General features: G+C 49.2%; 1 protein-coding gene across 4 annotated transcripts in view; it reads right to left on the minus strand.

The window, feature by feature from the left end:
- Positions 1-24,793, minus strand: part of CLIC5 (chloride intracellular channel 5) — a 153,564-nt gene that overhangs the window by 74,443 nt on the left and 54,328 nt on the right. The window lies entirely within an intron of this gene.

Genomic DNA, 24,793 nt, shown 5'->3' on the forward strand with positions numbered 1-24,793 from the left:
GTGCTGGCCCCAGCCCGCCCTATCGGTTGGGGTGACTTGGGGTAAGCGCCCCCCTTCCTCTCCCTGAGGCTCAGCTTCCTCGTGAGTGGAGCTAGTACATCCGTAAGGCTCTTCCAGTTCTTTCGGTGGATGAGCCCATGACTCTCTCTCTACATAAAAGCTCTGCAACTCACGAGAGATTTCGCACACAGAGATAAAGGTGACCACTCTGCTCGTCTCAGGTTGCACGACTGCAGAGATGAGTGGTTTTAATAAGAGACATTTAAGAAGTCAATGATTAGCTTTTAGTACTGACTGACATTTATCTCCGCCCTGGGAGACCATCTAAATGGCATGCAATTGGAGTTTGGGAGAACGGAAAAGGACAAGCATAGATCCAGACCCAGACTAAGCCCTGGTCAAAGGTGACAAATGATTCAAGGGCAAGATGAGCCACTGAGGCTAGCTGCCTAATTTTATGGGCTGTTCAGGGAAAAGCATGCATGTTCAGGGAAACGGAAGGAGACGAAACAGTCATAAAATGGGAACTGCGCACCCCTATGGCATATACTCAGAGCTGGTAATTCCCCCATAAATCCATTAGGTTCTCAGACGTCCACCCAGGGGCTGCTTCTTCACAGGCTGATCCCACCAGATCAGAAGTTCATGCGGCAGAGCAGGAAGAGAAGGGTGGGGGTGGATGGCTCGGTAGGGCTTTGTTAGTCGTCTTCCTGGAAAGCTCTACAAGTCCACACCCTCTGGGAAGAGGTGTGTTCGGTCATGCACACAGAGCCAGCAAAGTGCCATTGAAAGTAATGTCCCTGCACTCCTGAGTGGGGCTTGTGGTTGGGTAAGTGAAATCAACACAGGAAGAGGAGGGCTTGACACCACACGCTGTCATGGGCAGGTGTCATCACCGCCTGCTGGAACAGTGAATGTGGCATTCTGCAGAGCTCGGCTCCAGCCTATACTGCTCCCCTACACCAGGCCACCTCAGGGAGTACCAGGTGTATCGGGAGGAGGGGTGATGAAGAGTCACATGGAGTTAGGTATGGACCAGCCGGTACAAGGGAGCAACAGGTAGGTCAGGGCAGATTGTGGCGGCAGGGGGAGGGGATGTCTGGTTTAAAAAAAGAGTAAAAACAACCATTCATTCATTCACTCATTCATTTTAACTTATGCACATGTACACTCTTCCACCAAATATTTCCCTAGTACCTACTTAGGGGCTAAAATCACTGCTTTTCTCAGAAAGATAGGTCTTTTACTCCCCTCTTCTATCTAAATAGCCCCTTACTTATTTCCTTAATAACACTATGTATAATCTGAAATTACATTACTTATTTACGTCCTATCTATCTCATCCATTGGAATATAAGCCTCATGAAGGCAGGGATCATGTCTACTTTTTCCACTGCTGCACTCCAGCACCTAGAATAATGCCTGGCACATAATAGGCCCTCAAAACACTGGTTTTTTGAATGAATAACTCACAGAGATGAATAGAACCTGGGTCCTTGGAGAAGATATTCTAAGAGAGTGTGGAAAAGCACCGACTGGGACCGTAAAGGAAAGGCGAAACCAGGGCAAAGATTGAATTGCCCATCCCCTAACATTTAACAAGATACTTGGCATCAAAAAACAAAACATCAGAGGAACCACCAGTGTACTGGCTCCCTGTGTTCGGATGAGAGGGTTAGCGGTATTAATTCTTAAGTACTTTCCAGGCCACCTGGTCTGTGATCTACTGTCTTCAGCTAGACCATGCCAATGCTCTTTCGTGTTACCCATGCTGTTCTGAGACTCGGTGTGCTAGAGTGGAAGGCCCAGCCCCATACTGATGTGTAAGTGTAAGTGGCTGTGTGACTTTGAGACAAGTCACGTGACTTTGGGACAAGACATGTGACTTTGGGAGCCATGAGTTTCTTCTGTCAGTGAAATGGGGATAATGACATTTGCACTAACGGTGCCCATGTCCACAGCTTTGTTTTGAGGTCCAAGCTGAAAATGTAGTACATGGACTCTGTAAACTGTGAAACCGCAGGCAGACGTCTGCTATTTGGCTGTCCCCAGGAGGCCTCCTCCTGTGACTCACGGCAGGGGCAGGCCTTCATGGGCTTGCTGCTTTCACCGGAACTGGTTACTCACAAAATGAAGTTCTAGGAATGGACTTTAGAGGAAAAATAGAAATCATGAGGTGAGTGCCCCAGCTATTGATCAAAATCACTCATCAAGAATTCATTGAGTTTTCCATGATACTTTGTTTACGAAGACAAGCAGACCATGGGCAGGAAATCCTTGTTTCCCTCCACAAGCATCCATGGAGGGGCTCCATACCAGGGAGGTAAGGTCAACAATCGCCATCCTTGACCCTGTGACTGCCTCAAGGGCAGACACGGAACATTCAACACGCTCTGAGAAGGCAATGGGATGGGAGCAGTGACAAAGCCATGCATACCGTGTTGGAGGGACACCCAAGAGGCTTAAACTAAAACGGGTGGGAGGAAGAGGCTGGAAAGGCTTCCAAGGGCTAAGTCCAGGCAAAAAGGATGAAAAGGAACCCCCAAGGTAGAGAGAGAAGCATGTGCAGGGACTGGGAGCCCGGAGAGTCTGGCCCCTCTGGGAACCTTGAGTGGTTTGTTCAGTATGGCTGTCACTTGGGCAGGGCATGGTGAGAGCTGGATCCAGTGAGACACCCAGGAAGCAGATCCTAAAGCATCCATTCTACCTAGAGCAGAAACACGAGGACTTCGTGTCGCATATTAATCTGAAGCAGAGAATCTCAAAGTCACCGTACCGTTGTCGTACAGAAGAACAGGAAATATGCAGGTTTCACCTCCTGCCAAACTTCCTCCCAGGTACCTTTCTGTAAAGCAAGCTCATCTCAAAACAATGTTTGACCAGGAAGTGAAACAGTGAAGTGAACTTCCTAACCAGCTACGTTGGACATTTCTGTGTGTCCCTCCAGAGCCCCTCTCCACCTGTTCCACCCAGCCCGCGCCCTGGGAGGCTGACACGGGGGAAACTCTCCGGGGTTCCTTGCCCTCTGGCTGCTGAGCATGCGGCTGACCAGTGAGGCAGCAGAGGAAGACAGGAGGTCTGAAGGAACAGAAAGTCAGGGTACTTACTGCCACCCAGAGGGTAAGGAGCACTGGCTGGAGTGAGAAAACCCAGGTTCCAGTCCCATCTATGTGACCTCCGGCAAGTAAAAACCCTTCTGGGCATTAATTTGGGTGAGAGGACTTCGTTGCCCAAGACTACAGGGCAGTGGCAGGCATGATCTGAGGTTTGGGGACCATGGTCCCTGGAGCTCCATTGTTCTTCAGAGGTGCCTCAGGGCCACCTTAGGGTAAGGGAGGTGGACCAGAGTAGCCCCTCTTCTATCTTTCCTCATATAGTAAGATTCTATATATGATTTAGTTTAACAAAAATGACAAAAATTCCTTGGAAAGACTTAGAAATTATTGAGCTCGATGAAGCGTGAGGTCTTTCCTGATTTTTAGAGCTGAGATCTCCCATCTGCCCATTCATGGGGTAGAGAACCTGGTAAGGATGCGATCTCCACTACAATCCACAAGTATGGCGGCCAGGAGCCTAAGCATTCACAGCATCAGAAATGCTGAGATTACAACAAGACAGTAATTGTGACTCGCCCACCATAAAAGGGCTTGTTCAGGGACAGACGACCTGGAGCCATATTTCTTGTGCATGTTTCCGGAACAGCATTTACCTGAGTCATCTTCCATGAACTATTCCTCTGTATCAGTGGTGGTGTGTCTCACTTGGAAATCAGTGTGGCCCCCGTGCTGCTCATGGAACGGAGACCTGATACCCTTCCATCGGCAGCCAGCGGAAGATGCTGAGAATAGCAACATGAGTGGTACTGTGGACTGAACCCAAGCCTCTGACCCCATTAACTCAGCCGGTATGTGGGAAGCTCTGCAAGTGTTTGCTTCCTCCAGACATGTATTCACATCATGTCTCACTCTACCAGGTCTTTCTTGATAACTCCCTGGCCAGCAGTTGTGGCTCTTTTTCCAAACTCAACATTCAGCACCATCTTTTTCTGACCTTTGGAGTTAGACACTTGTCAGTGTGGACATCCACGCTTTCTCTCTTCTGCCAAACTGTGGTCTCCGCTGGAGAAAGGAACATGTGGTGAGCTCCTAAAGTCTCTGGTAGGGGGGCAATGTCCTGGAAAGAAAACTGAAAGCTAATCTCAGTCTAAGGGACCCTGGTTATGAGTACAGTGGGTCCGTACTGAGGGCCGAGGCTCTCCCCGTCCCAGGCAGCAGCGTGAATCTCTTGCCCACATGGGCTGAACTGCTCTGGAGCCTGGAGGAGCTGACCTGTGGGACTTGGTCTGCCCTTCCAGGCTGTACTTGCTGTCCGTTCGCATCTTGTTTCACTCTGGTCAAAATGTTGAGGGGAGGACAGAACACATGGCATGATCTGCTCTAACTGAAGATTCTCACGGTCCCTAGGGACAGTTTCCAGGTGCCATTCCATATGAGCGATGTCCCCTTTCCTGATTGTCATCACTGGGACCTCAGAGCCCCCGTCCAACTTCTCCTGCAAGTAGCCCCAGCATCCCACTGAAGGTGGTATTGTTCTGTAAATATCCTAATTCCCGATACTACCTCTGTAAAAAGGAAATCGTTTTAGCCGGCAAGAGTCAGGGCTGCTTTGAAATTTTGGAAAAACCATTGAGGAAAAGCCCCAGACTAAAATTAAGATCGACAGAAGTAGTTCTCTAGATTCACCACCTTTCTGGGCCGAATATCACTGTGTGCCCGTGATCTTGGGGGCTGCTTTCATGGCCTCGGGTAGCATGAAAACATGTCAACCAGGCAGGACAGTGTAATCTAAATGGGAAAATAGGAAAGGCCCAGCCCGGTCTTTACAAGCATTCTCTGCCTGGCTCTGTTTCATAATACTTAAGTACACCAAAAACGAGTTCGAAAAAGCTAGGCATCCCATTAAAGGTACCAAAATCCCCCAAGGGGCAGCATGCAGGGCAAGTCACATCGCCCTCCAGGCTGGGAGACGACAGTAAAGATCCAGCCCTGAGCTAGTGGTTTGAGGAGTTTCACCAACAGCTACGGATGACTAAATTCAGGGGTCACCTCTGTGGGTCCAAGATCAGAGTGATCTCTCATCCATAAGCTTGCCTCGGTGACATGCCCGTGCATACGTCCACCTTTGCTCATGAGAGGGGAGGACAGATGGAGAGCGTGGTGCGAAAGCCTGTGCGGCAGACCCAGTTCTTCCTCGTATGCGCTGTGTGACCTTGGGCAAGGCACCGAGTCTCTCCCTGAAACTTTCCGTTGTCTGTAAAGTAGGGACACGCGAACGGAGTTGTTAGGACGATGTGACTATGTAATTATACAAATACGCTTTAGCCCGCAGTGTGTTTTGACAAAGGGAAGGTATTATAAAGATCAAGCCAAACAAGATAGATTCTCTGCGCTCCTCTGAAAGCCTCATCCTCTGTCTCCCTGTAGACGGAACCAGAAAGCCTCATCCTCTGTCTCCCTGTAGACGGAACCAGCCTTGCCCTATTATTTTTTAAAGTGGTTTCCATTCATGTTTAAGTCACTAGTTTCCATTCCAGCAACAGGTCAGTGCGTTAAAGAGGCAGCGAAACAAGTCCTTGCCTAAAGCAAACAAAGGAACGAAAAACCCACCATCTTGACTTTTATTTTTGTTTCCTTTTTGTCTTAGGAAATGATTTGGCTCGGCCCACGGGTGCCCGATGGAATGAAGTGTGATAGAAAGACGGTGGGTTTAACATCTGACTCCCGACAAGTGTAGCAAGTACAATGTCACATATCCCTCCCTGAGCCTGCCGCCGAGTCTCCTCGTAGCAAGAGTTTGGATAATGACATTCACACGGCTCAAGGCTTATAAGGGAGTATACGCAAAAACCCCTATTACGTAGTGGCAGTGTTCTTCCTCCCTCAGAAAACCCAATGATGCCAAGTCCAAGGTCATAGATGTGCTCTTGATCTAAGCTTGGGAAGAAATAGAAAATGGGTAAGCATCCAGGAAGGTCAGAGTAAAACTTGAGTTCCCAATATAATGGTGTCCTCAGAGGACTTAAAACTGTCCACGAACTCACTGAAGCGGCACATAGACTTTGGGTTGACTGGTTTGATATCAGACACACCTGAATTCAAGACCAAGTTCTGCCCCTACTAGCTGTGGGAACCTGAGAAAGGGACTGGGTCTCAAACCTCAGCTTCCCTTACCGTGAAATGGGCCCGTATCAATTCCTTCCCTCTGCCTGCTGCTCCCCCTGCCTGTGCTCTCTCTCTCTCTGACAAACAATTAAATAAAATCTTTAAAAAAAGAAAAAAAAAGCAGCAGCCACAAGCTGCTATGATGTGACGTACTCGTGTCGAGGGCCCTGAGGCTGGCAACTGTGAGGGCGTCACAGACTCAGGGCCTCAGTCCCACTTCTGCCAACAACCACGAGGGCTTGGAAAGGACGCTGAGCTCCGGAGGGGATGCTGAACAGAGAACCCATCTACACTGATGTCAGACTCCGGACCCATAGAAACTCTGCGGTAATAAATGCACTGGTTTTGAACCATTACATTCGTAGCAAGCGTACAGAGTGATGGGAAGCAAATACACCGCTGCTTCTGGAAGTCATTTCCTACAGATAGGGATGGACGGAGGGAAGACAGGGTCTACCTCTATCCCGTCTGTTGAACTCGTGGGTGTAGGAAGGAGGGAAAGACAAAGAAGCTTCCCTAGACACATCTGGTCCTTGTTCTGAGCAGCGCCCGGGAAGACCTCTCATGGAGTGCGCTGGACCCTCCCCTGAGCCTCGCCACGCTGGTCACAGCCAGGTCTCCGTGAGGCTGCACGAGGGCCACCTGCTCTGGGGCTCTGGCTTGCTGAGCGCTCTGTAAAGTTGGGCTAATCTCTTATTTTCATCTGTGTGCGGGGGGAGGGGTCTTAGTTTCCACAACTGCAAAAAAGGTATAATTATATGAGTTTTCCTCAGCTCAGAAAGATGTTGTGAGAATAACAAAGTAATCACCATGGAAACAGGCTTTTTAAAAGTTAAAATCAAAGAGAACGTCAGTGGCTCTTCTACTGAAGGGGGGGTGAGGGGGCAATCTCTGGCCCCTTCAAGGTAGGCTTCAAATCCCATCTGGAAGCAGCAAGCGCTCTCACACGTAGGAGAGTATCAGGTGCACTGGTTCCTAGGTCTCTGTAGCTCAAAGCTAAATATAGACAGAAGCTATACGTTTTTCAAGGAATTTTTTAAAAATTCATCTTTAATTTCATATTCTTGATTTCATCTATTCCACCGGCTCCCCCCAAAAAGTTTCAAAATCAAAACCAGCTATGATCATAACAATAATAATTAACAATAATCATAACTCAACTCATTTAGTTTAACAACTAATTAATAATTCTTGCACCTCGTCACCACCCTGGCCGCCCCTCCTGGGACCTTCTGGATTTCCCCGAGCATCCAGCATTCATGGATTGATGGCAGGCTCGGTGGGGGCCTCCAGACCTTGCCCCAGCACCACAGTGGGTGCCAAACGTTAGGTCATGTGGTTATCATCTGGACAGCCAACCTCCCCAGTCTAATTCTTAGTCCTCCTCTGGGCATGGCCAAAGTGGGTTTGTCACTAGACTCCTCACCCTCACTCCACACCCTAAGTTCTCATGCTCTGTCTTACTTTCCACTGCTGCCTCCACCTGGGATGTCTTCGCCACTCCCCATTGCTCTCTGTCCCACTATATCCCCTCTCACTCACATATTGGGAGTTGGAGACCACCTTTCTAAGCCTCAGTGGTCCCATCCTTAAAGTGGGAATTCTAAGAGGACCTACTTCACGGGGTAAGGAGGAAATGGCAGCACAGGGGATGCCCAAGTCCAGGGCTAGGTGCAAAGAGAGAAAGTGTGGCCCATTTGCATTCCCAGTCCTGCTCTTTCCAGGCTTCTCCTCAAATGCCCAGCATCTATGTAGGCTTCCTCCACCCCTCAGCTTGAAATGGCAGCTCCCCCTCTGAATCCTTGCAGTGGCTCGGGGGGCCTTCCTCCCGGCTCCAGCTCCTGGCCAGCTGATGGGCATGCGTGGAAGTGGTACCTTCCCCTCCAGTCCGATCAAAGGCAGACACCCTGACTCATTCTTGTCATTTCTGAGCCCAGCCCGGCCACCACATGGAATACTTAACAGCATTCCGTGAACCTTTGTTGATATAAGATGAAATACCAAGGTAAGTGTTTGTCGAAGGAATAAAGGCTAGAAGCTTTAAATGAGAAATGCCAAGAGAGTAAGTCGTAAAAGTTCTCATCACAAGAAAAAAAAAAGTCTAACAATGTATGGTGATGGGTGTTACCTAGACTTATTGTGGTGAACAATTCACAATATATGCAAATATCGAATCATTATGTCGTACACTTGAAACTAACAGAATGTTGTGTGTCAATTATAACTCAATAAGAAAACAATTTCCAATGCCAGAGAACGTGAGGAGAGCAGCACAGCCATGTGCAAAGCCAAATAATAATAGTCAACATCTGGGGCACCTGGGTGGCTCAGTCAGTTAGGCACCTGCCTTGGGCTCAGGTCACGATCCCGGGGTCCTGGGATGGAGCCCCGAGTTGGGCTCCCTGCTCAGCAGGGAGTCTGCTTCTCCCTCTCCCTCTGCTGTTCCCCCTGCTTGTGCTCTCTCGCTCTCTCTGTCAAATACATAAATAAAATCTTTAAAAAAAAAACAATAATAAACGTTTACGGAGCACTTACTACGTGCCAGGCTCTATTGTCAGCACTTTGCAGACATTAAGTCATGCAATCCTCCCAACGAGCCCGTGAGGGAGGTGTAGAAATTGCTGACGGTCTATACACCTCACAGGGAGCAAGCTCACTGTGGGCTGGGAACATGTCCTTCGTTCCCCGTCCTGTGCCTGACGCAAGGTAGTTGCTCACCAGACAGGGAGGGCTCACGGACATTCAGTTTTACCACTGTGTGTGCGCTCCTCACCCCACCTTCCCCAGTCCTGTCCCCCTTACCATCCCACCCCATATCTGACCTTGGACGGTTCACTCACACAAAAGCAGAATTAACCATTTCAGTTTCCAAGGGGTAGCTGCACTATTTGGAAAAACTTGGGAGCTTTTCTTTGTGTGCCTAAAATCACACCTATTTTTTTTTTAAGATTTTATTTATTTATTTGACAGAGATAGAGAGAGCACAAGCAGAGGGAGCAGGAGCAGGAGAGAGAGAAGCAGGCTTTCCCCTGAGCAGGGATCCCGATGCAGGGATTGATCACAGGACCCTGGAATCATGACCTGAGCCAAAGGCGGTCACTTATGCCACTGAGCCGCCCAGGCGCCCAAATCACACTTACTTTAATCATACGCAAAACCGATATTTCAAATCCGTATTCTATGTACTGAGACAGAGGGCTCAAGACCCCCGGGGATGCAGGAGAGGGTGCATGTCAATCAGAAAGGGGTTTCTTTAAAATAACAAAATGCTGGGCTGGTTTCTAAAAAGGGAAAAGGAAAAGGAAAGAGAGAACTTTTCAAGTAAAGAAAATGGTAAGTCCAGAAGCCAAAAGCTGCAACGTGAAATTCTGGTATTAAGGCAACAGTAAATATAGATTTCTCTTTCCACACCTGAGTTCCCTGGTAGAGGCTAGGGGCTTGTCTTTTTCAGAAGTTCCCTGGAAGGTTCTAATGTGCAGTCTTTGGGGGAACCTAATGGATTAAACAAGTAATGCCCAGTTCGGCTACAATTAGAATCACGAGGGGAGTTTTAAGACACGCAGATATTTGGGTCCCACTCCCAGGGACTCTGATTGAATTGGTCCAGAGGACCAGGCATTAGCATTTCTTGAAACTCCCCGGGTGCTTTCTGAGGAGGGTCGGGAATCTATCATGGAAGTAACCAGAAGAGTGAGTGTGAGCAGAGGGTCGGTATAATGGCAAAGGAGATCACTGAGATGGAGTGCAGGGAATTCAACACTGATTCTTGACAGCCTGGTCGAATACAGGTATTAGCTGTACAGATGCGTAACAAGACTTCTTCTTAAAATTAGACTTTAATTTTATGTTACGGATTTTATATATACCACCTACTTCCAAAAAGGTTTGCAAGGCACTCTAAACCAAAACATGGTCTGATCACAGCACAAATAATTAACAAGAGGAAAGATGGAGATCAGGCTGAGGTTGATAAAGGGTAGTGAGAGAGGAGAAAATTGGATCAGGAGTTCCGAAGGATGTGAGGCAAGGCCCCGCCCCTGTCTGTCCTATTTCGGTCACCTCCCATCCTTCAGTGGCATGAGGGGTGCTCATGCCTCTAAGTTCCATCCCTAACCCTGACTCTGCCTTGGGGCCCCCAGACCCAGGGGCCTAGCGCTCCACCTATGCATCCCCCATGGGGTACCCTACAACGCCACGCAACGGGGAGGGCCTCGGCAGATGTCTGGGGGAGTGCATCTGGGATCCAGCTCACTTCTAACAGGCAGCCTTTCCACAGAACGACTGCGAACGTGGATTATCTGTGCACAATGCAAACTGAAGGGTCTGTAAGTTAAAATGAGAATGGCAGGGGCACCTGGGGAGCGTAGTCAGTTAAGCATCCAACTCTTGGTTTCAGCTCAGGTCATGATCTCAGGATCGTGAGATCGAGCCCCGTGTCAGGCTCCGAGCTCAGCGTGGAGCCCGCTTAAGATTCTCCCTCTCTCTCCCTCTTCCCCTCCCTGCCCCCTGTGCACGTGCACACTCTCTCGTCATTCTTTCTCTCTCTCTAAAAAGAAAAGAGAGAGACAGAAAGAGAGAGAGAATAGAAGGGCAGTTCATGGAAAATCAGATCTTTGATGAGGGCCATGACAGTGAAAGTAAATCCTTCACTGGGAGACTTTTAGTTGGAGAACCTTTCACAAAGGGGGATCTGGGGGGCTCAGTCCACTAAGTGTCTGCCTTCAGCTCAGGTCATGATCCCAGGGTTCTGGGGTCAAGCCGCACGTCGGGCTCCCTGCTCACTGGGGAGTCTGGTTCTCCCTCTCCCTCTGTGCACTTATGCTCTCTCCCGTTCACTCTTTCTCAAATAAATAATAAAATCTTTTTAAAAAAGGAAAGTTTCGGGGCGCCTGGGTGGCTCGGTCATTAAGCGTCTGCCTTCGGCTCAGGGCGTCATCCCGGCGTTCTGGGATCGAGCCCCACACCAGGCTCTTCCGCTGGGAGCCTGCTTCTTCCTCTCCCACTCCCCCTGCTTGTGTTCCCTCTCTCGCTGTCTCTCTCTATATATCAAATAAATAAATAAAATCTTTAAAAAAAAAAAAAAGGAAAAGAAAGTTTCACAAAGAACACGGAATTCAGTCCTGTCCCTGTCACCAATTCAAATCTGGGGCGAATCTACCATAGTGTTCATTACATATGTGTGTGTGTGTGTGTGTGTGTGTCCAATAGAGACACGTGCATGTGTGTGTGGTGTACGTGCGGGGACACAAATGCATGGGTGCTTTTGTATGTCAGTGTATCTGCCCTAAATCTGTATCAGCGTTTTTCAACTCTTCTCATTATCTTCTCCCCAGGAAGCCTTTTCAGACATTTGTTCTCTCATCGCCCCCATGAAAATCGAATACCACAGATACACTATACGTGTATTTGTGTTTTCTCTATAAAAAACAGTAAGATTTTTTTCACCCCATAAGAGCCAATTTCACCCCCTTGGGGAGACGGCGTTCCTCTGGAGAGTGCATGATCTCTCCGTGTATCTGTGCACACGCGTGCACATGCACGCACACCCCCCCCCCCATGAGTGCACGCCCACAAACACACCACGCGAGCCCACTGGCTCCTGGGAAAGAGACCGACCGAGCTTTCTGAGCTCCCACAGGAGAGGCTCGCCATCCGTCACGGCCAACCAGGAGAGCAGCTCTGGCCCAGTGATCCTTGCAGGAAATAGCCGCCGGTGGTTAGAAAGCTGGGGCACTCTAGCCAGTCTAAGCTCGCGGGGCACGACCTCCTTTCCCAATTTTCAGAGTTGGGAGAGATTTCAAAAAGCCACATGAGCAGAAAATATCTCATTGTATATAAAAGGAAATTTCCTGAAATCTAATTTCTACACTGCCATTGTAAACTCTTAAGTTCACGGATCTCTTTCAAGGTAAGTGAACAGAACACATTTGGGACAAAAGAGAACCAGCAGCGTATTGAACCCTTTCTAGACCTGGTCACCAGGATTGGCAAGATCGTATTAAACAAACGATCAATCTCTGAGAAACTCCCCGAGGATGTGACCCGTGGTTAGCTCTTGCAAAGACTCGCAGGGGATGTGGAAGTAAAGGTTAGCACAACTGCCTTCAAATGCCTTACAGCCCAGTTTTGTTGTAACTTAAACCAGATAGAATGTCTGAGCGCATCAACTCCTGTGTGAGCCGCAGCAACCCCAGGACAGGGGAGAGGTAGCCCCTCCCTTGCTCCTCTGAGTAACCCCAGCTCTTCAAAAGCACAGCATCATTTTAACCCATTTCTAACCATAAGACACCCTTCACGTAATAGGTACTGACCACTTTCATGCTTGCCATGAAATAATCTTTCCACAAGAAGATTAAAATAACAGGCTACTAGAGGGGGAACAGATTTGCTAACAACTGCTACTATTTAATGAACACCTACTATGTGCCCAAGGCTACATGTTATGTCCAAATACACGGATTCTTTCTACACCAAGCCCTGTGGGAGTCATCCAGCCTCTGTTTAAATACATTCCTCAGGGGCGCCTGGGGTTAAGTGCCAGACTCGGTTTCAGCACAGGTCATGATCTTGTGGGTCCCGGGATCCATCCCTGCATCAGGCTCCGTGCTCAGCAGAGTCTCCTTGAATATTCTCTCCCTCTGCCCCTCCCCCCTACTCATGCACATGCGCTCACACTCTTTCTCTCTCCCTCCCTCTAATAAATAAATAAATCTTAAAATAAATAAATACATCCTTCATGGGTAGTTCACCCCTCTCTCAAGGTATCCATTGCTCTGTCTGACAACTCTCTGTGCAAGGAAGTTCTTCAGTCTGTTCAATTAAAATCAGCCCCTTTCCTACTTAAAATTTAAAATCAGCCCTCAGCACTCACCCTCGGGATTGACCCAGGAAGTCTACTTCCTTCTCCACATGACTGACTGATAGCAGGGCTCATGCTCAGCAGACGTCCTCACCGGGGTCCCATCTTCAGGACAGGCTGAGGGGGGAATCGCTAGGCTGAGGGTAAGGCTATTGGGGGACTGTTTTACATGCTGTCCCTGTTACTGAGTGGCGTGACTCGTATCTCATTGGGCCTGTATCCCCCAACTCCATGTCTAGTGAAGCAGATGAATCTGGGCAAGTGAAAGAAGGCGGCCATGTTGGGAGCCGCAGGAAGTACCCCACACCTCCCTGAGGGTGCTGCTGGTTACCCGTGACCCTCAGCCACGGCCATGTCTGCTCTTGACATGCATCCGTCCACTCACACAGGCCGAAAAGGTGCACTGAGTCCAGCCACTTTCCTTTTTAAGCGGTTTGTATGAACTTGGAATATGGGTAGTGAGCAGCCCCAAGTCCGAACGACATCCAGTGCAGGAAGGGGAAGGCAGGAGGTCGTAGAAAGGCCCGAAGGTGGTCAGGAAACACTGTCCCTCACCCCCAAACACGACGCAGCCTGCCTTGGCCTCTGGTCACTGCTCCAGGGAGTCGGTAAGTTAGGAACACTTAGGAGCTATGGGACTTCGATAAGCCACTTAACCGCTGCTGCCTCAGTTTCCTCGTCTACACAACAGGGCTACTAGTGATAGTATTATTATGCAACGTAAAGCAATTAGAAAGCACGTAGTAAACACTTAATAAATGTTGGTTAATATTACTATCACACTTTGGTCTCAAAGGAAGCCCTTGATTATTGCAACTTGTTTTCCCTCAGTGAAAAGGCTGCACTTTGGGGACACTCAAGGGGATGAGGAGGGTGGAGAACAAAATCCGTGTGATTGGCTTTACCCCAGCCTCCCCCAGGCTGGCCCGGTGAGTCAGATAATTCCACGTCCCTGGATCTACGTTTGGAATAACCTTTATTAGAATCACCCCCAAAGAATTTGCTGGAGTTATAAAATCAATAGTCGGTGTTAAATATCCTAATAGGACATTCTAAGCGTTTATCATTGATGTCCTAGGATCTGTAAGACTTCAGAGAAGATTCTATTGTACAATTTTTTCTGAGGAAATACTGATAAGGATTTTTTTGTTGCAAACCACAGAATACACGCTAGCTAATTAAAGCAGAACAGGAATTGGTCCAGAAAGCCCGTTTCTGACTCTGCTGTGAAGAAGCAGGGCCCACGAGGAGCGTGTTCGAACCGTGCAGGGCCACAGTGGAGAAGGACAAATGTTCGCTCTGCGTGTCGGCATTGAAATCAGCTGAAAGTGTTCTCCGAGACGTGAACATACGAATAATGAGTCCAAGTGCCCTTTATCAAGACTCGTTGGCATAGGACAGAACCAATTTTCTGCCAGATCGCAGTATCTGAGACTGCTGAGAAAGAAGTCCTGAATATGAGGAAATGAGGTGCACACACGCTCACACTCAGGCACACACCCACACACGCACGCATGCACACACACAGACGCGCAGGCACGATGCAACTGGCTAGTGAACGTTGATCCAAATAAGTAAACAATGGCCAGAAATAAGTGGATTCCATGAATTTACACAATCTGAGTTGAGGCCAGGATCCAGCAGGCCTAGGAATGCAGTCCCATCTGTGTCATAGTTGAAAAATTCCCCAGAGAGGCCAAGTGTCTCAGTCAAGGGCACAAGGGAGTGAAGGGCATAAAGTGCCCCAAGTGTTTACTGTTAGGAATGTTTGCCCCAGAAGACAACATTCTCCTTTCTCAGGAAATCAACCTTCTGGAGCAGCGGTCTGAGGCCTCCCAGACTGGCTTGCCCGTTGGAACCGCTTACCTCTCTCCCTCCAGTGTGCAAAACTGGCTTGGCGATGAGGTCATCATCTCATTTTCACGTGGTGACATCCCTAGGCAGAGACCCTGTTGTACGTCCATACCGCCAGGTGGCCACGTCCCCGCACAGATGTCTGAGCCCCGCCCGGAGACGCAGCAAGGGTGAGTTAGCAGCGCGTGGCATGGCAGGAGCCAGGCCAGGCAAAAACATCAAGGGCACTGTTTGACAGATCCCCTCCCCGAGTATGGAGGAAGTGAGAAAAAGCACGCCTTTACACATCGTCTGCCTTCATGCTACAACGGCGGGGCCGGGTCACTGTGACAGACGCTGTGTGGACCACAAAGCCGAAAACACTGCGTCACCCTTAACAGAAGCAGTATGCTGGCCCCCACCTAGGTTATGGGAGCTCCACGATCCTGGACCAAGTAGACGGTAACCTGCTTGAGAACCGAGTCCTTCTGGAATCTCCCTCGGCGCCTCACGCAGTGCTCAGTACACAGTAAAATCAAAGAACCCATTTCAAAGCCGACAGGGACCTCGGCTCGCATTTCATCCAATCCCCATGTTTAAAGATGAAGAAACCCAAACAACCAGTTCAAAATAAGAGACTGCTGGGAAGCAGAAGCAAAAACCAAGTTCCCTGAATGCCACTGTATTGCTGTTACTCAACCAATATTTGGCGACTATGGAAACAATGCAGATACGTATGTATTATTTACCAATGGCATTACTTGAGCCTACAGTGTGTGCCAAACGCTATATACTTAACATATGTTTATACTATGTAGTATGCATAATACACGTGGTCTTTAGACCTAGCAGTAGGATGATGGCACACAAACTCCCTTGTAGGAAACAGCCAGCCATGAGGAGAGGAACTGTCTCATCCGTGACTTCAAGGTAACCATTGTCAGTTGGTTACTGTTCCTATTTGCTTCAACTAAAGGAAATCAGCACCAAGCCCAGAGAGCAGAGCCATGGCAAGAGTGACATTTATCTTCCATCCCATGGCCTCTTTCCGCAGCTCCTGCAGACTCTCCTTTCCCTGCGTCACAACTGGGTGCACCTAATAACCCCTCTTTTCCCCTCCTTGACAGATGTCTGGTTACACATTGGGAGGTACTCCTTCACTCCAAAGTGCTAGCCAGCCAGGCATTTCCACCGAGGGCCATTTATCTCCTACTCTGGAATGAAAGGTGCCTCGCCCTTGATAGTGTAATTCTTGGCACCCAGGTAGAAAAATGTTTTCTGAAGAGCATCAGGCTGAGATAAGCTTCAAATAGCCCTTTTAGGTGACCTAAAGTGGGAGACGGGCCAGAAGGGATCCTCCAAGATTGTTCTCACTGGTGTCAAGAGAAGCTCCTGCAGTCTTGATCGGGGTGGAGCACCTGGGGTCCCTTCACCTCTTGCTCCTTCCTTCTGCTGCCCCAGCAGCAGGCCCGTCAGGGGAAGAGGTAAATAGCATCCTCTCCCTTCTCTGTCTCAGCTTAGCTGGGACTCTCCTCTCATGTCCCACCCCTGAACTGAGTCCCAAGTCCTTCCCTGCATGTGTTGTAAAAGGCTGCTTAGTGTCTTCCTGATACCCGGCCCCCTTGCTTGGAGCTGCCATAGTCTTGTACCTGCCCTTGGGTCACAGTCCTCCTGCGTGCGCAGTGTGCCCTGCCCCATCCATCCCCAGGCTGCAAGGTCTGCCGGGCCTAACTATGCCTGCCTTGTGCAGCTCATTCCCTAGCAGAGCCATGGCCTGGCATCTGGTCGACCTTGATACACAGCTCCCACATGGAAAAGGGTATTTCAAGCAACTTTGACTTTAATTTTGTTATTTTTAATTATTAATGCACATTGAAAGATGTGGTTGGAGTCCCAGCTCTACCACTTTCCGTGGGACCCCAAGTAAAAAGTGAACCCTTCAAGCCCCAGATTTCCCTACCCCATGACACTGTGGCAGCAGGGATACTGAATTAAGAGGTACTCATAGTACCTCTTAATTTTGCTCTTTGCCATCTTCGACCCTGTCGTGTGTCTCAGGATGATTCAGAAAGGCCCTAACATCAGTGGGGCTGGGCTGTCATGTGATGAACCGCAGCCAATAGTTCTATTCTCCACCCTGACTTGAGTCTGCTGTGTGGCATTATAAAAGCCTAACCTCTCTGAGCCTCAATCTCCCATAGTACGCTGCTTGGAAGCTGCTGGAATCCCATAAAGACTCCAGGAAATTCACTGAATTCCACAAATAACATGGTTCATTTTCTTTTGATTAATGATTTTTTTATCTTCATAGTGTCCTGGAATATTGTAATTTTTTTTTTAATTGTAGGACTCTACCATCTATCTGCAAATGAGTCTGGTTCTTAGTAGTGGAGTAAAGGCTGACTGGAATACACTCGAGGTTTCTTTTAAGTCAAGGGCTTCAGCCTTACAAAGATGAGTTTCAAAGCGTACCCTAGAATCCTAAGGCACTTTGGCCGGTGCCCAAATCTTGGACGAACTGGCAAGGGGACAAAGTCTGCCTCTGGTAGCCACCCCCGCATCACACAGCAGGCACCATTCCCTCCTTGCCCTGACAGACACCTAGCACATGATGTCCGGGGCACACAGAGAGACTCCTGGTTTCCCTCTGCCCTTCCTTCTCATCCTCTTCTTCCTGCCACCTAACCTGATAATGTAATCCCAGCTAATGTGGCATCTGGTGACCCAGCGTGCATGTGTAGCCCATTCAGGGTGACACCTATATTTGATAAAGGGCCTTTGGGTGCCGTGCCTTAAGCCAAGGGGTCAATGCTACCGTGGCAGAGAAGTAGAGAGGACACTTGAGAACAGGTGGGTCTTTAGGTGGCTCTAATGCCCTTACCTGGTAATCGCCTAAGTGTAGAGATCTGACTTGATCTTGGATTGTTCATGTGACCCACAGAGAATTTAGGAAAAACAAAGCCTTACATATCCTACTCTAGGTTTAGTACACTTTGTCCTCACACAGCTGGAAGGTGGTGGGGGAAATGAGGCAATAGAGAGAGCATGGATCCTGACGCCCAGGGGTGGGGTTTGCAGCCGGTCCCACCATGTCCTAGCTCTGCGGCCTTGGGCAGGGGACACACTTTCTCTGAGTTGCAGCTTCCTTATCTGCAAACTGGGAGTAATAACAGGACGGAGCCAAGGTAAGCAAGGTATTCAGACCAGCACACAGCCACGGCTATTATGACTCACCTTCCAAACTGACTGTCTGATTTCCAAAAATGCAGAGAGAGCCAGTACACCCAAGACGACTGGAGGGTGAGGGCGAGGTTCTCGACCTCAAAGTCAAGTCTGTTTCCCTCTGTCTCCCCCACTCTTTGGACCCCTGCCATCCTCCCAATCTCTTCCCCAACATCTTCTATTTCAAGCACCTTATGATCTGGGGATGGGGATCAGCAGCTGGGAAAAAAACCAAAAACCAGAAACATGTCGATGACTGCTTTTGTAACGCCATAGGGTACGGAGTGGATTCTAAAGGCATGGGCCAATATTTAAGGTGACTGAGATACTATGATCATTGGGGTGACCTGAGAGCAGCTGGAAGGCTCACTGCCCCCTCAAATTTCTCTCCCATGTTTGCATGTCACGAGGCCTTAAATTCCCACCACCGTCTGGGTTCTGGCTATTCCCATGGGACCTTGTGATGTTATGGGCGATGTTCCCATAACGGGCTATGCACCTGGATCACAGGGCACTGGTGAATTACAGATGCCTGGGACCCCATCCCCTGAAGACTCCGACTCATGAGTTTGTGCTGGAGTCTGGAACGTGTCCCCAGCAGTTCTTAGGACCATGAAGGGCTGAGGAACCCTGTTCTGGTGGAGACGTCCCAGCTCTGCAGTCAGGATCTCCAGGTTTCTCCTTCTGCTTATGCCGAACAGCACAGTACACAGAGCCCAGCAAGCACCTTGTCTGTGACAAAGATGAAATCTTTTTCTTCCTCCAAGGGGCTGAGAGTGAGAATAAAATCAGGAAGAGACTCAACAATGCATCAGAAACTGTAAGGACACATAAGGAACCATTTTTGGGGTGCAGGGGAAAGGTCAGGAAAGGGAACGCTGGCCTGGTTGGAGTGTTTCACTTTCAGGCTAAAGCAATTGAACTCGACCTAGCAGGTAGAGGAGAGAGTGTGATAAAGTATTCGAGGAATATTAAGCTAATGGCATCAAACCTGGTGGACAGGAGGAGAGAGAGGCTGCAGGCAGGATGCCATGACAGGGGGTGATGAGGTGACGTGGCAGTAAAAAACAAGGAAATAAATCATTTCTATGGTAGAGAATGATTCATCGTTCACCAGCCTGCTCCCCTCTTCCTGGGAACACAGCTAGGTGATACTTGAGTTCTGGACTATGGAAAGCAGGAGACAATGATTTGGCCACTTCCCATCAGAGACCACGCAAACCTTCCAGATAATTCTCCACCTTCCATCTCCCCATGTGCGGGCAAACCCCAAGTCCCACAGAGGAGCTGGCAGCCCTAGGGGGCGCAGGACTAGAGCAGAAGAAGCCTGAGCAGAGAAAACCATTCACCCAACCCTGCGCTGAGCTAGTTGGTGAACAAGCTGATGGGCCGTGGTTTCCGCAGTGGCCACACGCTGACCAACAAAATGCCACAGCGAAAAATCTGGCTTACAAAAGAGATTCGGGTTTCTGATCTTATTTGTCCCTTACAATATCCTGCCACACAGATCAGATCTCTGTGACGCTCCTTAAGTACCCAACTGAGGAGAGGTCACATAACTCTGCCGGCATGGCTCCCCTCTCCCGGAGTCCTGGGGTCAGGCCCTGCCCAGAGCTCTATCCCCAAAGGGAAAATCTGAGGCATCTGTGATCAATGACCACAGACAAATGGCTCCTTCAGTTTCTAAGGCAAATGACACTGTGGATCCTAGATTTTATGAAGTGACTACAAAATGCTTACAGCACCCAAATGAGAAAATGAAGAAAAAGCAGGTGAGGCTGCAGCCCCCCTCCCCTGCCCACGTGCTGTATGTACTCCCTGGGCCTCTGCTCCTTGTCAGCATGCGTAGCAGAGGCGTGCATTGAGGAGAGAGGAGCCTTGAGCTGAATCAAGAAAACTATACCTGTTGCCATGACAACCTCCCCAACTGGATTTTTAAGAGATAGTAACTGGGACATGGTTTTCACTTCCTCTTCATTCTAGGTAATGGGTTCCCCGTTGGATGCCATTCACTGTACATCCTTCCTTCATCTATTGTGTCGTTTCTCCATCCTGATACTTGCTGCTTTCCTCCTTGCCAGAGAATAATGATAAACAGAAGTGGAACACACCGTCTTCAGGTCCGTAGAGGTTGATACGGCGGGGAGAGTAACCAGCACCGAACTTCTACACACACAGCCCGCGGGTGGCCCGAGACACACTGAGAAGACCTCCCGTTTCAAATCTCCTCAGATGCGACAGGGCCAAGCCCACCAGCTTCAGATAATGACGCGTGTGCCTCTCTCTTAAAATATACTTGCCCTGGAAGCAGTGGTACCATATGCACCCTCAACATTGTAAATACACGTCCACGTCTCTCAACCTACCCTCAGAAGGGCTTCCTGGTCCTACCCTAACTCATATTCCTGTCACCTTCCCGCTTCTCTTCACGCTTTCTTCGCCACGGCCACACAGAACTCAGTCCTTCCGGGCCACGCTGCTATCTCCTGCCTCTGAGCCATCGTTCCCACAGTTCCCTTCATCCAGGGCATTCTATTTATTTCCCTCAGTCTCTGCTTCTTCATCAGCTTTGCCAGAATCTCTTGTGCCTCATTCCTCCCCCCCCAATGGGCATTTCCTGAGCACAGTCCTTATCTCCTTACTCCTTCAGGCTGGGACCCTCCTCCTCCTGGAACTTATTCCTTCACCTGCAGCTCTGAGCAGAACTTCAAACCCACACCCCGCGCCCCGGCCTTCCTGTCATTCTGACTGTGGGTTTTCCAGCACTCTGGGGGACATTGGCACTTGACTTACCTGCCATCACCTCAAACAAAACACTTGTAACACCAGAAGATTATTTTTATTAATAACTGCTCCTGTCCTCGCTGCTCTGTCATAGATTCATAGGGTTTCAGGTTAAACGGAGCTGTAAAGCTCAAGCCCAATTAGTTTGTCTGCACTCAGTCCATTCACAACATCTTAGACAATCACGATCAAGCCCATCCATGGCGTCACCATCCCAAAGATGGAAACCAGTCTCTTGGGAGCTGAATTTACCACGATACCACTGAATCTTGAGCTTCGGTGCCCCTCACGTATTTGCACACTTTTCTTTCAAGGCCTATGCCCTATTTTGCACTCTTCCACGGCATACCCCTCCTTTCAGCCCTACTTTGAGCCCATGATGGCCGCCTCACAAGGAACACCGGAGAATCCTCGTCATGGCGTCTGCCTCAAGACTCCTTCTGACATGGTCATGGCGAATACAGGCCTGAGAGCAACAGCAAACACAGAGCAGCTCACGTTTTAACTAACTTCTCTTCCTGAAAGCCATACAGCATGTATCCTAAAATGTTCGACTGTGAATTTTATCTGCTAAGATGAGGTGAGACTAAATGACTTCTAAGAGCTTTCTCCAAGGCAGGAATTCTACCATGTTATGATTTTTTTTTAACTCCATTTTATGGAAAAGGAAATTTGGCCTTAAAGACAGCCACACACCCAATTATGAGGCAGTGCTGGACTTGGAGTACAGGGCTTCTTACCCTGAGTTCATGAATCTGCCACCACATCATGCAATAAGCATATGAGCCTTTCCACCAGGGACCAAGTCAAGGCCCTACCCTGTGTAGAAACTCCTGGTTGCTTCCCATGTACTTATGAGGGAGCAAAAACCACTTACCTGCCATTCACAACCCTTTCCATTATTGTTTTTTCTTTTCTCTATCTTCTTTCCAACTGCACCCTCCATATGCCATTCTCTCCAGCCAACCTTGCATACCCCCTGGGCCCTGAACAGCCTCACCTCATACTGTTGCTGAAACTGACATGGTTGCCATTCTCTGAATCCTAATCATTTTTTCCAACCACAACTCGGGTCCTACCTCCCTTCAGACTACGCTTGGAAACCTCATTCAGGCCGTACTGGTCCCCACACTTACACCCCTCATTTCATTTCCTGTCACCAATGAGGCACTGACGCTTGGTTGAAGTTTTACCCCTTAGTGGCAAGCTCATGGACTGCGGGCAGCCTACCCTCCTTGCTCTCCAGGCCCCCTCCTCAGTTTCCGCAGAGCCCGGCACAGAGCAGGTGGCTTCACAAACATAGTTGGTAATTGGTTGCTTGGTTGACTGACTGACTGACTGTTTTCAATCCCTTCACGCTCAAAGTTCTTTATCTTACTAATACCTCCTTCATGCCTAGCTTCTAAAATTACTTGTCACTCCAATGTCCCAGTGCAATATCACAAAGGAATAAAGCAAGTTATGAAAGAAAGGTCCAATGCATTCCTTTCCTCCCCTTTCTGGTTTACCTGTGGTCAGTTCGGGATGATTCATGCTAAGAACTTTCTTGCCTCAGCCTCATCCGCCCTAGGAAATGCATGCTTCTAGGAGGGGCTGAACTTCATGGCGCCCTTTGGATGCCCCACTATTTGGGTAGCTCTATTTACCCACGCTCAGGGCTGGTGGTTCTCAGTCTTTGATGAATCCCAGAATCACCCAGGGTAGCTTCATAAGGATACAGATGCCCGGACCTTCCCCAAAGCCTCCTAAACATGAATATCTGGAGAAAGGGCCTAAACAAGCCCATGTAAAGAAGTTTTTTCCTGTGACTTTTTCACACCCTGAAGAGGAGCACCATTGGCCTAGCCACTGTTGCCCACGACTGCCACAACAAATGTAATTCAAAGAATCTTCCCACACTAGCAGAGCTTTACAGGGTGCTTCTAGAAGTTAAAACTTCATTTCTTTTTCCTAGGAAGGATTCATTTAATTTCTGATGACAGGCTCTCTGGCTTATTTATCCTCAAAGAATTTCACCTCTCAGAACTAAGAGACCCCTTGACTACGATGTGTTTCCAAAGTAGATTCTTATCGGGGAGCTGGCAGACAAATGGCCCCAGTAGTTGGAGCTGACCCCTCAGAACACAAGCAGAGTCAGAGCTAGGATGCCCTGGGTAGAGAGAACCTTCTTATCACTGACCCACATCTTCCGGAAAGCCGTGCTTACCCACTTTGCTCCTTCACTATTTCTAGCCCTCCAGCTCTGATGACAAAGACCAAGAGGATGTCTCCTGGACAACAGTTTTTAAAAATACCAGCTATCGAGAGTCTATTATGTTATTTGCGTAGACCAGCTAGACAATACATGTAAACACATGTGTATGATATTTTCTATAAGAGCAACTATGGCTAGGCAGAGCTAGAAGGTCGCTGGGAGGGAGGGGTCCTCCTGGAATCAAAGGGCATAGACTCTAGAGCTTTCTTTCTCATCTACAGGTTAAAGTGATAGGCATCTTCCAGGTGAGCTTGCGAAACCCTGCCCAGAGCCCAGTGACAGGAAAGGGAATGAAGCCCCTGAAACAACATCTCCATGGGGTGCAAGGTCAGGGCCAGTGCAGCCCCCCAGTGGTTTGATGCATCCTGGTCCAGTCCCCAAAGCTATGTGAGAGCTCAACTGACAGGAGGAATCAACCTCCCTGGAGCTAGAGGAGCCCGAACACTGGTCAGGGATCTGCACACCCCCTGCGGCCAGGCCCACCACATCACTCCAGACAGTGGCCTCTGGGGGCCTCCAGCTCCCAAGCAGCAACCGGGCACAGGCAATCAGAGCCAGTGATATTTACACGCTGCTCCCGCTCCCGGGGTCTGTGTCCTGCCCCAGCGACAAGGCAGGTGCAGACAGGCCTGAGTCTGACTTCTTGGACACGCCAAGGCAGGGGAGGTCACGGGCTTGGCTTCTCACTAACTAGGCTGCAATAGGTTTGCAGTAGAAGCTACATTTTTGCCCCAGATTCATACAGAACTTATTCAGTGCTCACACCAACGCCACGAAATGTGTCCTACCATCATCAGCCCAGCACTGGTAAGAAAACGGTGGCACAGAGAGCCAGAGCAGCCTGTTCTAGCCCACCCAGCCGGACACCCACAGCCCGGTGCCCAAAGCCAGCACTCCTCTGCTGCGCCTCCTGCCGCCACTAATAGGGACCCAGCGCCTGGCAACGCAAAAGGAATCCAGACGAAAAGATGTTTACCTGACTGTCTAAATGGATGGAGTCTTGGCCCTAAGTAGAGAAAGGCAGGCTGGGGGAAGCAACATCAGCGGGCAGGGAGACAGGAGCTGAGCGCACTAACAACGGGCTTCAGTATCTGCAGACCCACCGCACTCACTCCCACCATCTGCCACGGGACCTGAGGCAAACAGGAAAAGACACACTCACAGACAGAGCAGGGCAGGTGAACTTGGGTATTGGTTCCTGCCCACAGACCCAAACCTGGACTAGTGGAAGGGAAAAACAGTTGCTTAATGTGCTGAAGGGAACAGCAAAACCTAGGGCTCCCGAGCTTAGGCGAGGTGTCCAAGGGGACCAGGCAGCCAGCAGACAGCAGGGATCTGAGAGGGAATGCCACAAGATTTGATCTTGTCTGTTCTGGAAGTCAGATGACTATACTATGGGTCACCATGACTTGACTTGTGCTCTGCACCCCTGTCAGGGCCTTCCAGATCACTCAATGAACAAAACAACTAGTCATTTCCATCGACAATCAGCAGGACTCCTGTTTTATTTCCCCCACGCTGAATTAATGGTTATTTGACTAGACCGACCCCATGCATGGATTGTTCTGGAGTCCTGTGGATAGGGCTTTATAGTCTGTCAGCATCTGTTAACTGAGCACA

Source organism: Ursus arctos, unplaced genomic scaffold (genome assembly GCF_023065955.2).
Source record: "Ursus arctos isolate Adak ecotype North America unplaced genomic scaffold, UrsArc2.0 scaffold_29, whole genome shotgun sequence".
Lineage (NCBI taxonomy): Eukaryota > Metazoa > Chordata > Mammalia > Carnivora > Ursidae > Ursus > Ursus arctos.